The sequence below is a fragment of the Megascapheus bottae genome, chromosome 17, assembly GCF_031878675.1.
Source record: "Megascapheus bottae isolate mThoBot1 chromosome 17, mThoBot2.hap1, whole genome shotgun sequence".
NCBI classification, from domain to species: Eukaryota; Metazoa; Chordata; class Mammalia; order Rodentia; family Geomyidae; genus Megascapheus; species Megascapheus bottae.
In genome coordinates, this window is record NC_143525.1 from 29,327,413 (window position 1) to 29,342,742 (window position 15,330).

At 42.9% G+C, this 15,330-nt stretch overlaps 1 protein-coding gene across 2 annotated transcripts in view; it reads right to left on the reverse strand.

Annotated features, from left to right (window-relative positions):
- The window catches only part of Taok1 (TAO kinase 1), a 96,252-nt gene extending 82,464 nt beyond the window's left edge, over window positions 1–13,788 (reverse strand). Inside the window, exon 1 of one of the 2 annotated variants that reach the window (XM_090350549.1) lies at window positions 13,707–13,788. The gene's annotated coding sequence lies outside the window, so the exon portion shown is untranslated. Of the gene's footprint in view, window positions 1–13,084 lie in introns of both variants that reach the window. The other variant, XM_090350548.1, reaches the window with a different exon arrangement.
- Window positions 13,789–15,330: the final 1,542 nt, after the last annotated feature.

Consider the following 15,330-nt stretch of genomic DNA (forward strand, 5'->3'; position numbering starts at 1 on the left):
TGGGGGGGGGCAGTCCTGGGGTTTCAACTTGGGGCCTGGGTACCATCCTTGCGCTTTCCTCAAAACTAATGCTCTACCACTTGAGCCACAGCACCACTTGCAGCTTTTTCTATGTATGTGGTACCAGGGAATCAAACCCAGGGCTTCATGCAAGCTAAGCAAGCAGTCTACCATTAAGCCATGCTCCCAACCACAGTCTTATGTACCGTTTATAAGAAAATGCACATGGAAAACATTTTCTTGCTGACTTAACGTTATCATGAATAGCAGTGACTACATAAGTCATCCCTTTTCTGTCTTGAATTGAAACCTCTTGGTACAATTACTTAAAGATTTAATATTTTTAAGATTTTTTTAAGAATTTATTAATGTTGATTTTTACATCATATTTTAAATGACAAGTTTAACAAACAAGTGTTCAAGGAGGGAATCTCTATTTACAATCACTGGGACTTAGTATTTAGAACTTAATCAAAATTAGGCTAAGGGTTTGGATGTCATAGAAACATATTAATTTAAGAAATAAAACATGTCTATAGAGTCATAGGTTTTTACCTCTATATAGTTATGTTTATATTTCCATTACCATGTCCATAGCTTTGGGTATGCAGTTATTGAGTCCTCACTTCTTTAAGATTTTTAATAATTCTTTTTTTTTTTGGGGGGGGGGTCAGTCCTTGGGCTTGAACACAGGGCCTGAGCACTGTCCTTGTGCTTTCCTCAAGGCTTTCTACCACCTGAGCCACAGTACCACCTCTGGCTTTTCTATGTATATGGTATCAAGGAATTGAACCTGTGTCTTTGTGCATGCTAGGCAAGCATTCTACCACTAGGTCAAACTCCTGGCCCAAGATTTTTAATAATTCTTAAATCACCTTTGAAAATCCAACTACGTTATGGGTTCCAAACCTAGAAAAATGCACCTATGTATGAATAAATAAAACCAATACAGTCTTAAGAAGTTCACAGACCTACTGTAACCCAAACAAATTCCCCATAGCTTCTGCATGGTAGGAGGTGGGGGGTGTCACCTAATATTATCTCGATGCTCCTTTCCAGTTGTAGTCTAATGTAAAGAAACAACCTCAAGACTTATCTAAGTCTGTAGACTTGTGCTATACTTGTACTTCTTGTAGCTTTATTTACCTGTTTGCTTGTTTAGTTATTAATCTAGGTAAAGGGGCTTGAAATCAGGGCCCAGGTGCTGTCCTTGAACTTTTTTGCTCAGTACTGGTGCTCTACCACTTGAGCTATAGCTCCACTTTTGGATTTTTGGTGGTAATGGGAGATAAATAATATTCTGGACTTTCCTGCCCAGGCTGGTTTTGAAGCATAATCCTCGGGTCTCAGTCACTGGTGTCCAGCATCTCATAGTTTTACAAGTAATTGTCCTAGCTTGCTGTCAATTTCTCTATGATTAGTGGCCGCTAGCCAACATTTCAGAACCTTTAAAAATTCAATGAGAGAGTGAGGAGAGAGAAATGGAGACAAAAACATGAGAAGGGGTATCAATGTGTTAGAAGTAATGTACCTACTATCTGGTGAATGTAACTGTAACCCCTCTATACTATACCCCGACCATAATTTTTTTTTTAAATATCAACTTTTTGTTGAATTCTAACATACATACATACATACATACATATATACATTTATTTATTTATTTATTTACTTGCCAGTCCTGTAGCTTGGACTCAGGGCCTAAGCACTGTCCTTAGGCTTTCTCAAGGCTAGAGCTCTACCATTTGAGCCACAGCACCACTTCTGGCTTTTTTTTTTTCTATGTATGTGGTACCGAGGAATTGAATCTGGGTCTTTTTTTTTTTTTTTGTCAGTCCTGGCCTTGAGCTCAGGGCCTGAGCACTGTCCTTGGACTTTCTCAAGGTTAGAGCTCTACCACTTGAGCCTCAGCACCACTTCCAGCTTTTTTCCTATGTATGTGGTACCAAGGAATCGAACCTGGGTCTTTGTGCATGCTAGGCAAGCACTCTACCAGTAGGCCAAACTCCTAGCCTATTTCTTTTTTTTAATTAAAAAAAAAATGTATTGATAAACAAAACTCTTGCCTTAATTGGCTTTCTAAGATTATAAAAAATTACATAAATATCTGTGTTTTCCAATTATGTCCCTTATCTGTTATATCTTTAAAAGAACCAAAATATAAACTCAAAAACAAAAAAAATTCAATGAGGGCTGTCCGGGAATGTAGGCTAGTGGTAGACTGCTTACCTAGCATGAATGAAGCTTTGGGTTCAATTCCTCAGTACCATATACACAGAAAAAGAAGAAAGTGGTGCTATAGTTCAAGCCCCATAGCTGGTAAAAATATAAATAAAAAAATAAAAATTTAATGTGGGTCCAATGAACAAGTGGTGCTAAATGTCCTAAACTAGTCACTTTAAAAAGGAGGCATACAGCCGGGGGCCAGTGGCTCACACCTATAATCCTAGCTATTCAGAAGGCTGACATCTCAGGATCACAGTTCAAAACCAGACCAGGGACTAAAGTCTGTGAGACTTTTTTTTTTTTTGTCAGTCCTGGACTTGAGCTCAGGGCCTGAGCACTGTCCTTGGGCTTTCTCAAGGCTAGAGCTCTACCACTTGAGCCTCCCAGCCCCGTCTGTGAGACTTTTATCTCTTATCAACCAACAGAAAACCAGAAGTGGTAGAGCGCTAGCCTTGAGCTAAAGAGCTCAGGCACAGCGCCTAGGCCCAGAGTTCAAGTCCCATGACTGACAAAGAAAAAATTTTTAAATAAAATAAAAAGGAGGAATACAAAACTTAAGAGTCCTAAACCAGACACAGTGGCTCATGCCTGTAATCCTAGCTACTCAGGAAGCTGAGAGTTGAGGATTGAAGTTCAAAGCTAGCCAGGACACTAAAGACGGTGAGACTCTTCTCTCCAATTAACTAGAAAACCGGAAGAGGCGCTGTGGCCCAGGGGTAGCATGGTAGCCTTGAGCTGAAGAGCTCAGGGACATTGCCCAGGTGCCCAGTTGCCCAGACTCAGACTTAAAGCTCCAAGACTGGGGGCCGGGAGTTTGGCCTAGTGGTAGAGTGCTTACCTAGCATGCACGAAGACCGGGGTTCGATTCCTCGGTACCCCACATACATAGCAAAAAGCCGGAAGTGGTGCTGAGGCTCAAGTGGTAGAGTGCTAGCCTTGAGAAAGTCCAAGGACAGTACTCAAGCCCTGAGCTCAAGCCCAGGCGGGCAAAAAAAAAAAAGCTCCCAAGACCAACAACAACAGAATAGGGGATAAAGCCAGAAGGGATTACAAAGACATCCTAAGTATAGGCAGAGAAGTTATGTGCTGGGCAATAATGTAAAGTTAGAATGCAGCCAAGACTGGCACTCATGGCTCACACCTATAATCTTAGTTACTCTGTAGACTAAGATCTGAGAATCAAGTAATTTGAAGCCAGCAGGGATGGAAAGTCCATGAGACTCTTATCTCCAATTACTCACCAAAAAGCCAGAAGTAGAGTTGTGACTCAAAGTGGTAGCACACTAAACTTGAGTAAAAAAGCTCACATTTTTACCAAGTATCTTCCCAAACCACATAAACTTACAGCCAACCCTTTTGGATAGTGATCATCCATGTTCTAAGGTATGTAGTTCTACATTTTTCAAAACCCATATAAAATCTCATATCCATACCCTCAAGTCTACCTTCCCTGTATCACAAAGCTTGCTCTTTTACATTCTACTGGCCAACTCAACATCCACTATATATCAGTGTGTTTTGTTTTTGTCAGTCATGGGGTTGAAACTCTGGACCTGGGCGCTGTCTCAGAATTCCTCATCTCAAGGCTACAGCCTACCTCTGGGCCTGGGTATAGTTATCCCTGAGCTCCACAGCTCAAGGATACTGCCCTAACCCTAGAGCCACAGCCCCACTTTCTGTTTTCTGGAGGTTAATTGGAGATAAGAATCTCGTGTTCTTTAATGCCTGGGCTGGCTCTGAACCTCAGATCTCAGCCTATAACTAGGATTATAGGCGTGAGCCACTACACCCAGCTAAATCAGTGTTTTTAGTTAGGAGTGATTTGGTTCCTCACACAATTAGGCGATGTTCAGAGGCATTTTTGTGTGTGTAGGGACCAGGGCTTGAACTCAGGGCCTCAGCTTGTTTTTTTCACTCAGGGCTGGTACTCTGTAACGTAAGCCACACCTCACTTCCAGCTTTTTGCTGACTGGAGACAAGAGTCTCTAGGAGTTGTCTGCCTGGGCTGGCTTTGAACCATGATCCTCAGATCCCAGTCTCTTAAGTACATAGGATTACAAGCTTGAGCCATCAGTTCCCAGAGCAAGGGAGTTTTTGATTGTCAGTACTGAAGGTATTAATATTAGCAGCACTGGTAAAAAGCTAGGAAAACAAAATAAACCTAAAATGTACAGCCCAGATCCCCATAACAATAAACTTTCCCGGGGCCAGGAGTTTGGCCTAGTGGTTAAAGTGCTTGCCTAGCATGCATGAAGGCCCAGGTTCGATTCCTTGGTACCACATACATACAAAAAAGCCGGAAGTGGTGCTGAGGCTCAAGTGGTAGAGCTCTAGCCTTGAGAAAGTCCAAGGACAGTGCTCAGGCCCTGAGTTGAAGCCCAGGATTGGAAAAAATAAATAAATAAATAAACTTTCCCATCCAAAATATGACGCCACCATGGTTGAGAAACCTAGCACCAAATTGCTATATGTATTTATTCTCAAATCTTTTTTTCTGCCAGTCCTGGAGCCTGAACTCCTGGCCTGGGCAATGTCCCTGAGTACTCAAAGTAAGCATTCATCACTAGATCACTTGAGCCACAGCTCAAGTAACTAAGTGGAGATAATAGTCTCTCAAGCTTCCCAGCCCAGACTGGTTTCCAGCCACAATCCTCAAATCTCAGCCTCCTGAGCAGCTAGTATTATAGTCAGGAGCCACACCAATGCCTGGCAACAAAGCCTAAGTCTTAAGTTATCCTATGTTGATAACATCAGTACATAGAAATAAAAAATTTTAAAAATTTAAGTGGCTGGCTGTGTAGTAGTGGCTCAAATGTGGTTTTTTGTTGTTGTTGTTTTGTGGGTCGTGGGGCTTGAATTCTGGGCCAGAGGCACTGTCCCTGGAGCTCTACAGCCCAAGGCTACCATCCTGCCAGAAGCATAGCCCCACTTCCCATTTTCTAGAGGTTAATTGAAGCATGTTCTTTAAGACAGTTACGTACTAAATATGGAAAGAAATTTCTATTTAATACTTTAAGATAGTTATCATTTATAATTTGGTGTAAGGAACAATGGAATCACCAAATCAAAGAGTGATTCAGTTGAGAATATAATTAAACGTTACCAGAGTGCTCATGGGCAAGGCCTTAGGTTGTATCTCCAGTGTAAGAAAAAAAAAGTAAGTTTGATAATGCAGATTAGTGGTAGAGTGCTTGCCTAGTATGACTGAAGCCCTGGGTTCCTCAGTAACTCATACACAGAAAAAGCCAGAAGTGAGTCTGCCCCCCCCAAAAAAAAGTGACTGATAAAATTTGAATATAAAGACCTCTAGTTTTGGAGGTAGAGATGTGGCTCAAATGGCAGAGTACCAGCTTTCAGCAAAAATGGTAAGAGCAGATGTGGTGGCTTACGCCTGTAATCCTAGCTACTCCGGAGGGCTGAGATCTGAGGATCAAGGTTCAAAGCCAGCCCAGCACAAAAGCATCAGATTTTTTTCATCTCCAATTAACCTCTAGAAAATGAGAAGTGGGGCTTGAGTCAAGGGTAGGGAAGTAGACTAACGCTGAAGAGCTAAAGGACAACACCCAGGCCCATGGGTGGAAGCCTTGAGCAGAAGAGCTCCCGGACAGAGCTCTGGCAGGGTTTAAGCCACAAGATCCAAACACACACACAAAAAGATAAGAGCATAAAGCTCTGAATTCAAGCCCCAGTATACACATACACACATGAAAGACCTCCAGCTCAGGCAGAAAGACATGTAGTTTCACAATTATTCAGCAGTGACATATATTTATCTGTTCTGTAGTACTAGGATAGCATTAAGGGCCTTGTGAATGCTATGGCCAAGTGCTCAATCACTAAGCTAAATTCCCATCCATCTTAAAAATATGGGTCAGACCTTCCCTATGATCCCGCCATACCACTTCTGGGCATCTATCCTGAACAGCATGACCCAGAATATTATAAAGACACCTGCTCAGCTATGTTCATCTCTGCACTATTCACAATAGCCAGGCGATGGAAACAATCCAGATGCCCTACTGCAGATGAATGGATACAGAAAATGTGGTATATATACACAATGGAATTCTACACAGCCAACAGACAAGATAAAATAATGGCATTCGCAGGGAAGTGGATGAATCTAGAGCAAATCATGTTGAGTGAGACAAGTCAAGACCTAAGGAACAAAAGGCGCATGGTATCCTTAATATGTGGCTATTAAATCCAAAGAGTACAAGAGCGAGGATTCAATAACTGCATACCCAAAGCTATGGACATGGTAATGGAAACACAAACATAACTATATAGACATAAAAACCTATGACTCTACAGATATGTTTTATTTCATAAATTAATATGTTTCTTTTTTTTTCTTTTTTTTTTTTTGCCAGTCCTGGGCTTGAGCTCAGGGCCTGAGCACTGTCCTTGGACTTTCTCAAGGCTAGTACTCTACCACTTGAGCCTCAGCACCACTTCCAGCTTTTTCTATATATGTGGTACCAAGGAATCGAACCCGGGTCTTCATGCATGCTAGGCAAGCACTTTAACCACTAGGCCAAATTCCCGGCCAAATTAATATGTTTCTATGACATACAACCCTTAGCCTAATTTTGATTAAGTTCTAAATACTAAGTCCCAGTGATTGTAATTAGAGATTCCCTCCTTGAACACTTGTTTGTTAAACTTGTCATTTAAAATATGATGTAAACGTAAGCCATATAATTAATGATTGTTGTTCTTAAGGTACTATGTTATCACTCATCACTTTTGCTGTCCCTTGGTTATCTCATATTGTTACACTATCTCACTTTGTTACCTGATATATCAGATATATTTGTATTTGGTTATTTGTAATTGGATAGGGAACGGGGAAAACAAGATGAGGGGTGGGGGTGGAGGGGAGGGAAATGGGGACCAAGACATGTGAAAGGGTATCAATATATGGGAATTAATGCACTATCTATCTGGCAAATATCATGTAACCCTTCTATTAATTACAATAAAAATATATGAAAAAAAATATATGGGTCAGGAGTTTGGCCTAGTGGTAGAGTGCTTGCCTAGCATGCATGAAGAACCGGGTTCGATTCCTTGGTACTACATACTTAGAAAAAGGCAGAAGTGGTGCTGAGGTTCAAGTGGTAGAGTTCTAGCCTTGAGAAAAATCCAAGGACAGTGCTCAGGTCCTGAGCTTAAGCCCAGGACTGGCAAAAAAAAATATGTGTGTGTGGGGGGGGGGGGGGGGGTACTGGGGTATAAACTCAGGGCCTCATTAATCTGGTTGTTTATATTAATTGGAGTGTAAAATATTGTGAGGTTAATAAATTTTTTAGGTTTGGGGAGGTAGGGCTAGGGCAGTACTAGAATTTGAACTAACAGCTTTGTGTTTTACAGGCTTGTATTCTATAACTTGAGTCATGAAATTCTTTTGTGTTTTTCTTATCTTTTTAATAGGGTCTTGCAATTTATATGGAGAGCAGGCTTGACACTGGGCCTTTTTTTTTTTTTTTTTTTTTTGCCAGTCCTGGAGCTGGAACTCAGGGCCTGGGAACTGTCCTTCGGCTTTCTCAAAGCTAAAGCTCTAGGGCTGGGAATTTGGCCTAGTGGTAGAGTGCTTGCCTAGCATGCATGAAGACCCGGGTTCGATTCCTCAGTACCATATACATAGAAAAAAGCCAGAAATGGTGCTGAGGCTCAAGTGGTAAAGCTCTAGCCTTGAGAAAAGTCCAAGGACAGTGCTCAGGCCCTGAGCTCAAGCCCAGGACTGGAGGAAAAAAAAAAAAAGCTAGAGCTCTACTATTTGAGCCACAGCACCACTTCTGACTTTTTCAGTGTATGTGGTGCTGAGGAACCGAATCCAGGTCATTGTGTATGCTAGGCAAGCATTCTACCACTAGGCCACACTCCCAGCCCTGACACTAGGTCTTGTATTTGCATTTACCAATAGCTGGGACAACAGACACACATCACAGCAACTAGGGGAGCAAGGCTTGACACTGGGTCTTTTTTTTTTTGCCAGTCCTGGGGCTTGAACTCAAGGAGTGAGCACTGTACTTGGACTTTCTCAAGGCTATCCCTCTACCACTTGAGAGAGCCAGAGCATCACTTCCAGCTTTTTTCCTTGTATGTGGTACCGAGGAATCAAACCCGAGTGAGTCATCGTGCATGCTAGGCAAGCACTCTATCTCTAGGCCAAACTCCTGACCTTCCCCCCAAATGTAATCTCTCCAACATTTTGCCTGGACTGGCCTTGAACAATACTCTTGATCTCCTCCTGAGTAGGTAGGATTATAGGCTTGAGCCCAGATTTATTGTAAATTTTTAAAAGATTACCCATATTTAAAAATCTTTGGGGAGCAGCCATATGGCTCATGCCTGTAATCCTAGCTATTCAAGAGGCTGAGATCTGAGGATCATGGTTCAAAGCCAGCAAAGGCATGTGGGACTCCTCTCCAATTAACTAACCACCAGAAAACTGAAATGCTACGTGGCTCAAGTGGTAGAGCACTAACCTTGAATTGAAGAGTTCAGGGACAATGCCCAGGCACAGAGTTCAAGCCCCATAATTCATAAATGCACTCGCTCACTTGCATGCACACTCCCGCGCTCGCCCGCTCGCCCTCTCTCCCTCTCTCCCTCTCCCTCTCTCCCACCCCCCACCTCTCTCTCAGAGTGGCCAGGAGTTTGATCTAGTGGTAGTATTCACCTAGCATGCAAACAGAAACTCAGAGATAGCACCTAGGCCCTGAGTTCAAGCCCCAGTATCAGAATAACAACAACAAAAATATCTCCAAAGGCTGAGATCTAGAGGGTCTCAGTTTGAAACTAGCTTGGGCAGGGCCGGGAGTTTGGCCTAGTGGTTAAAGTGCTTGCCTAGCATGCATGAAGACCCGGGTTCGATTCCTTGGTACCACATACATAGAAAAAAGCCGGAAGTTGTGCTGAGGCTCAAGTGGTAGAGCTCTAGCCTTGAGAAAGTCCAAGGACAGTGCTCAGGCCCTGAGCTCAAGCCCAGGACTGGCAAAAAAAAAAAAAAAAAAAGAAAAGAAACTAGCTTGGGCAGAAAAGTCTACATGATTCTAATTCTAGTTTACAAGCAAATTGCCAGAGTGGAAATGCTACTCAAGTAGTAAAGCACCAGCTATAAACAAAAAGACAAAGGAGAGAACAGGTTCTAACATCAAGTCCCAGGACCAGCACACACACACAAAAAAAATCTATATTCCAAATCCAATAAAAATTAAAGTTGATTCCTAAAGTTCTCAAAGCAGGAACTTCCAAACAAAGTCCATTTCTGTTGGCATAAATAAACAATTTCACAAATCCCATTTGTTTCTGCTTATAGGTAAAAAAAAAAAAAAATCCAACCTTATTCCAATACTAAAACCACTAAACTTAAAAAAAAAAGCAGCACCAATATTATATCTGATATTAAACAAGAAATAATACCTACTTTATTCAACCATGTGGAAAAAAATTCATTTGACAATTATTTTCTATTGTTCAGAGGTTTGTATACATTTTACCATAGTAATAAGTAGTTATGAAACTTAAAGTTGCCAAATTAGCACACACTACAAAAACAAAAATTCACGCATCAATTTCTTTTTGACGCTGAGGATCAAATCCACAGCCTTGTTCATGCTAAGCAAATTCCCTGTATTTTTCTCTAAAACTATCCTAGCCATAAAAGATAGTGGCTATTTCTAACCAGTGTACAATATATTAGCATGTATAATCAGTTCGATCAAAAATGTCATGCAAACAAAGAAATACAATTTCTTCCTGCTAACCAATTTCCCTACAACACATTTTCTTTTCAAAATAAAATATTTCCTCTTTTCCTTTTTTTTTTTTCCTTTTTGACTGACACCCAGTATTTTACTAGTGGAGAAGCTTGCCTTGGTCTACTTGAAGGCACTAGAATAATTCTTTTGCTTTTGGTAAGATTTGCTAACATTTTTTGTGTGGATTACTTAGTTAAAAGCATCAAGTCTTTCTGTTATCTAATAACTAACCAATTTCTTTCATAATGAGACCAAATATCATGTATATACCGGGTTATACTTACTTATTTCTGTGTTAACAAATAATTCCAAAATTCTCTAAAAGTCTCTATTCTATAATATACCCTTATCATATGCAAAGTCCCAGGTTTCTCATCACGGCAAAAAATATTTTTTAAAAAGCACTGAGTTTAAAATCTGAGATACTATATTTTAGTTTGAAAGTAATGGTTTATTACTGTCAAAGTACTCCAAAACTATTAAAGCCCTTTAAACCAATTGGTTCTTAGAAATTCCTTCATGTATAAAACACTGGAATTATAACCAAATTAACAAATCAGATACCAGAATGCCAAAAATTAAGTCATTTAAAGGGAATCTAGAGAAAGAGCCAGTTGTGAAAGAACAGGAAGTGATCACTGCCATTTTGTAGATGAACTATTTAGAAACACAGAAGTGCCATACTAATCTCAATCAACACAGGCTACTAGTTCTGAGTATTCTGACACTGGCATCAGAGGTCATCTGAAATAACCTTTAGACAGTTTTTCCTCCATAATGAATTTATCTTCTTGATCATCAAATATTTTTATCCCTTTCAGGCAGAGTTCCCATCAACTATGGAAAAGTTGTTTTTCAATCTGTCCTAAAGAACAGATCTTGGATACTGAAACAGAGTAAATAATTACCTTCTACCCTATACATATCCTGAATTTTTATAGCTTTTTGGATAAATTCTGCCTTAATAGAGCTTTCTAAGCTAAAAGCTGTCACTTTACTGAGTTATATGTTTAGGTTTATACAAACTAGTATATATTAATTCATTCCCAACAGCAAACTATAATACAGAGAATTAGGCTTTGTGACAGTTTGTCACAAACTCTACATATCAGAATGCACAACTCTGTTATGAAGAATCAAATAAAGAGTACCATCAAATTAAGATCAGATGAACAAGGAAGGAAATAAAGAAGGCATAGAAAATTCCATTTTGTGAGGAAATCATAGCACAACTGTAACAAAATCATGAAATGAGATAGAAACTAGACTAGTGCTAGCACTATTGCTAATGTTCAAACAGGTTTCAAAATGCAACACACCAATTAAGATATATTTTAATAACAACATAATTTAACTCATTTTGAGAAAAGATTAAATACCAATTCAACTTGCTAGTAAAATATCATGGCAAAGCTTATTTGTAACATTTTCATTATCTTCAGCATCACTTTATAAAAAAGTATTTAATTCAATATATGAGTATTTAAAAGTATTTAATTCATACATGGAGCATTTAAAAATAAACAATAAACCTAAACATTTTAAAAAAATGATATACATCAACTCCTTCAAGACTAGAAGACTACTTTTTTGGTCTCAAAGGCACTCAACAACACACTTCCAGAATTTTTAAAATTGTTCTATTTAGTTATTTCTACTCTATTAAGGATAAAGTCAGTAATTACTGCAAACCAGATTAAGTACAGAATATAGATTATCAGAGCATGATGCTGGAGGTACAGCACCTTCTTGGTAAATGAAAACCCCAGATAGATGGATAGATAGATAGATAGATAGATAAGATAGATAGGATAGATAGACAGATTAACCTTTTGCAATTCCTTAAGAAACAGTACTTGCTACAGAAAGGATTGTAACCTAATAATTTTTAGAAACTTTCGATGTGGGGGCCGGAGTGTGGCCTAGTGGTAGAGTGCTTGGCTAACATGCACAAAGACCTAGGTTCGATTCCTCCATACCACATACATAGAAAAAGCCAGAAGTGGTGCTATTATTGCTCAAGTGAGTTCTAGCCTTGAGAAAGCCCAAGGACAGTGCTCAGTCCCTGAGTTCAAGCCCCAAGACCGGAAAAAAAAACAACTTTCAGTGTGTCATATAATTATTAATCTTAAAAGTTTCACAGTCCAGGGTCAGATGTTCATCAGTATGTCTGTAATATTTAATAATTCTTTACAAAGCCAAACAAAGGGGGGAGGGAGAACAGTATGTGAGGACATGCAATTTTCTGTTAAACCTAACAAACATTCAACTTACTCAAAAAAAAAAAAAAAGTCTCAAAAAGAGACACCAAAAGAGAGAGGTCCTTTTCCATAGGTCATGTCATCTTCAACAATAACAGAAGAAAATATACTTCCCATGGACAGATGTCAAGGGAAGAGCATGAAAGTTATCGATTGTAAAGCCAAAGGAAAATGAATAACCTCTCCAAAGGAAACGCCATTACTTCCCTCTCCTGTTCCCCCTCCCTTCAGTGTATAGATACATGGATCTGTGTATGAAGAAACTGACTGGGACTTCTGCAGCATTGCAGTAGAACAGAGGATGGGAAGGGGGGGAGGGGAAGGGGAGAAGGAGAGAAATGATTCCATCACCCCTTTCGAAAGGGGTATAGATTTCCTGAGTAGAGGGTGGAGGATAGTGGAATCCACCCAGCGGGCTATGCAGGGCAGTAGTCTTCCTTCCCGAGAATTCATAGACAGTACAAAGGAGAAGACGCGGGAGGAGCAGGGGACCAGAAGGAAAAGGGACCTCGCGCCTTTAAATCGGAGAGAACATCAACCTAGTCTCCCAACTAGGGCCACACCTTCCTAGAAACATCCCCTTCCACCACCCCTTCCGGTGACCCTCAGGAAAAAGGAATTTAATTGCTCTCGCCCCTTTCAAAACAGGAGGGCGCCCAGCACACCAGCTTCTACACCTCACCCACAGAGTCACGGACCCTCCTCGTCCCCCTCCCCGCCACACACACACCCCACCCCCACATCCCTTCTTCCACCCAGAGGCCTGAGTGGGCCGAATTTCCCCGCCCCCCTCCGAGTCTGCTGTTCCCCAGGCAGAGGTGCCCTTACCCTTTCCGTCGAGAGGTCGGCGGCCGCCAAGGCAGGCGCAGCCCCCCGTGGCGGTCCGGTGGCCGCTAGGCTGGAGGCCGCGGAGTAAGGAGGGGGTCCGGCGACAGACCGCCGCCCCCCCCACCCCCGGAGCCCCAGCCAGCCGCCCAGCCCAAGCTCTGCGACAAGGGGCGGGAAGGGGGGCGGGGGGGCGAAGGGACGACCCGGGTCCAGGAAGTGCTCTCAAGCCCTCGGGCTCAGCTAAGATGGCGCGGGGAAGTGCCGGGAGCCGCCGCTGCCGCCTCGGGGGAACCGGCCCGGGCCTCGGCCGCCTCCGGTCTCCACACAGCCGAGGCCCTCTCGGGCCCCCGCCGCGGCCCGTCCGCGGGCGGGCCCCCCGCTCAGTCCTCCTCCGCCGCCGCCGCCGCCGCCGCCGCCACCACCACCACCCCTGGGAAGGGGGCGCTCACAAAGGGAAGAGAGGCCGCGGGCCGGGCGGCGGGCGGCGGGCTGCTGGGGCGGGGTCCCCGGGGGCCCGGAGGCCTCAGAGCCTCCCGGGTGCTTGAGCGCTCTGGGCCCGTCAAGGGCTCGGGGCGAGCGGGACCCTTCCCCTCTCCTCAGGCAAGCGACCGCTCCGACTCACTCTCTTTTGCCACCCTCCCTCTCTCCTTCCGAGCCCTGAAGCCACAGAGCCCGGCCGCTGCCCTGTTCCCCCCCTCTCCCCGACACCACTCCCCTCCTCCCGACAGTCATCCCAGTCTCCAATCTCGCGAGATTTCCCTCCTGACAGGCCCGACCCTGCGCGAGACACGACGGCGAGCGCGTGCGCGCCCTCGCGGGAGCGCGCGAACCCTTCGGCTGGGCGGAGCCGCCTGGGCTCCTGGAGTTTTTTTTTTTTTTTGCCTCCTCCCCAGCCCCACCTGGGCTCTGGCTCGCGGAGCGGGCGCCACGCGGGCTGCGGGTGCCTGATGGAGGGACACCTTATCTGCACTCCAACGACTTCCTTTCTCTCCCCCCCAAAACGCCGGCCTCCCACTCACCCGGCCAAACTTGGCCCCGACGTGTGTCCCATTCCCATACATCTGGGTTCGACTCCTTGGCGGACCGGACAGAATCGGTGCGCTTGTGAGACTCTAATAGTCATGTTTTGGAACAGCAGTAAGACTTGCCAAGTACTGATTAACACACCCTGTGTATTGTTGATGGTAGGAAAAAAAACAAACAAACTACCAAAAGTTGTGGATTTCATAGTTTTAAGGGATAAGCCACTGAGGCGTGGGGCTTTTCATAGTAATTCTACAAAAGAATAAAAAGGGAGAACAGAATAAGGAAGGAACGGTAGGGAGGCTCAAGTCATCTTTTTAAGAAAAAAATCCTTTTTCTAGCCAAGCGCCAGTGGCTCAGGCTTGTAATCCTAGCTACTCTGGAGGCTGAGATCTGAGGATCGTGGGTCCAGGCCAGCCCCTCGTGGCGCTGTGGCTCAAGTGATAGAGTGCTCGCTTTGAGCACAAAAAGCTCAAGGACGGGGGGAACAAAACAGTGCTTCAGCCAACTGAGATTAAACAGATAATTTTTATTTTTATGAGAAAAAATATTACTTTGATTTAAAAAAAAAAATTAGGGCTGCAGTTTACTATGTGTGTGTAAACAAAGGAGTAAACTGGCCAGGATCAGAAAAACAAGCTATCCTGCCTACAGTAGGACATGCATAAGAAGATTTGTTCTTAATACTCCTTGTAGTAAGAAGTGATTCTTCAGGGGTTTTTTTTGTTTGTTTTTTGACCAGTTCTGTGGCCTGAACTCAGGGCCTGAGCGTTGTCCTTGGGTTTTCTCAAAGCCACAGCACCATTTCTGGCTTTTTTTTTTTTTTTTTCTGAGCAATTATACCCGGGGCTTCATGCATGCTAGGCAAGCACTTTACCTCTAGGCCAAACTTCTGGCCCAAGACGCTATTCTTAATTGCCTATATTCATCAAACACTCTCAAATGGCAACTTTCCCTCCACATTTAAAAAAAAAATGACTTATAGCCTATAATCCTAGCTAGCTGCTCAAGAGGCTGAGATAGGAAGATTACAATTGAAAGCCAGCCCAGGCAAGAAAGTCTGTGAGATTCTTATCTCCAATTAACCACTCAAAAAAAAAAAAAAAGTAGAGCTATTAATCAAAGTCCTGGAGTGCTTGCCTTGAGCAAAAGAGCTACGGAGAGGGCCCAGGTGCAGAGTTCAAACCCCACAACCAAATTAAGGAAAGAAAAAAGAAAGAAAG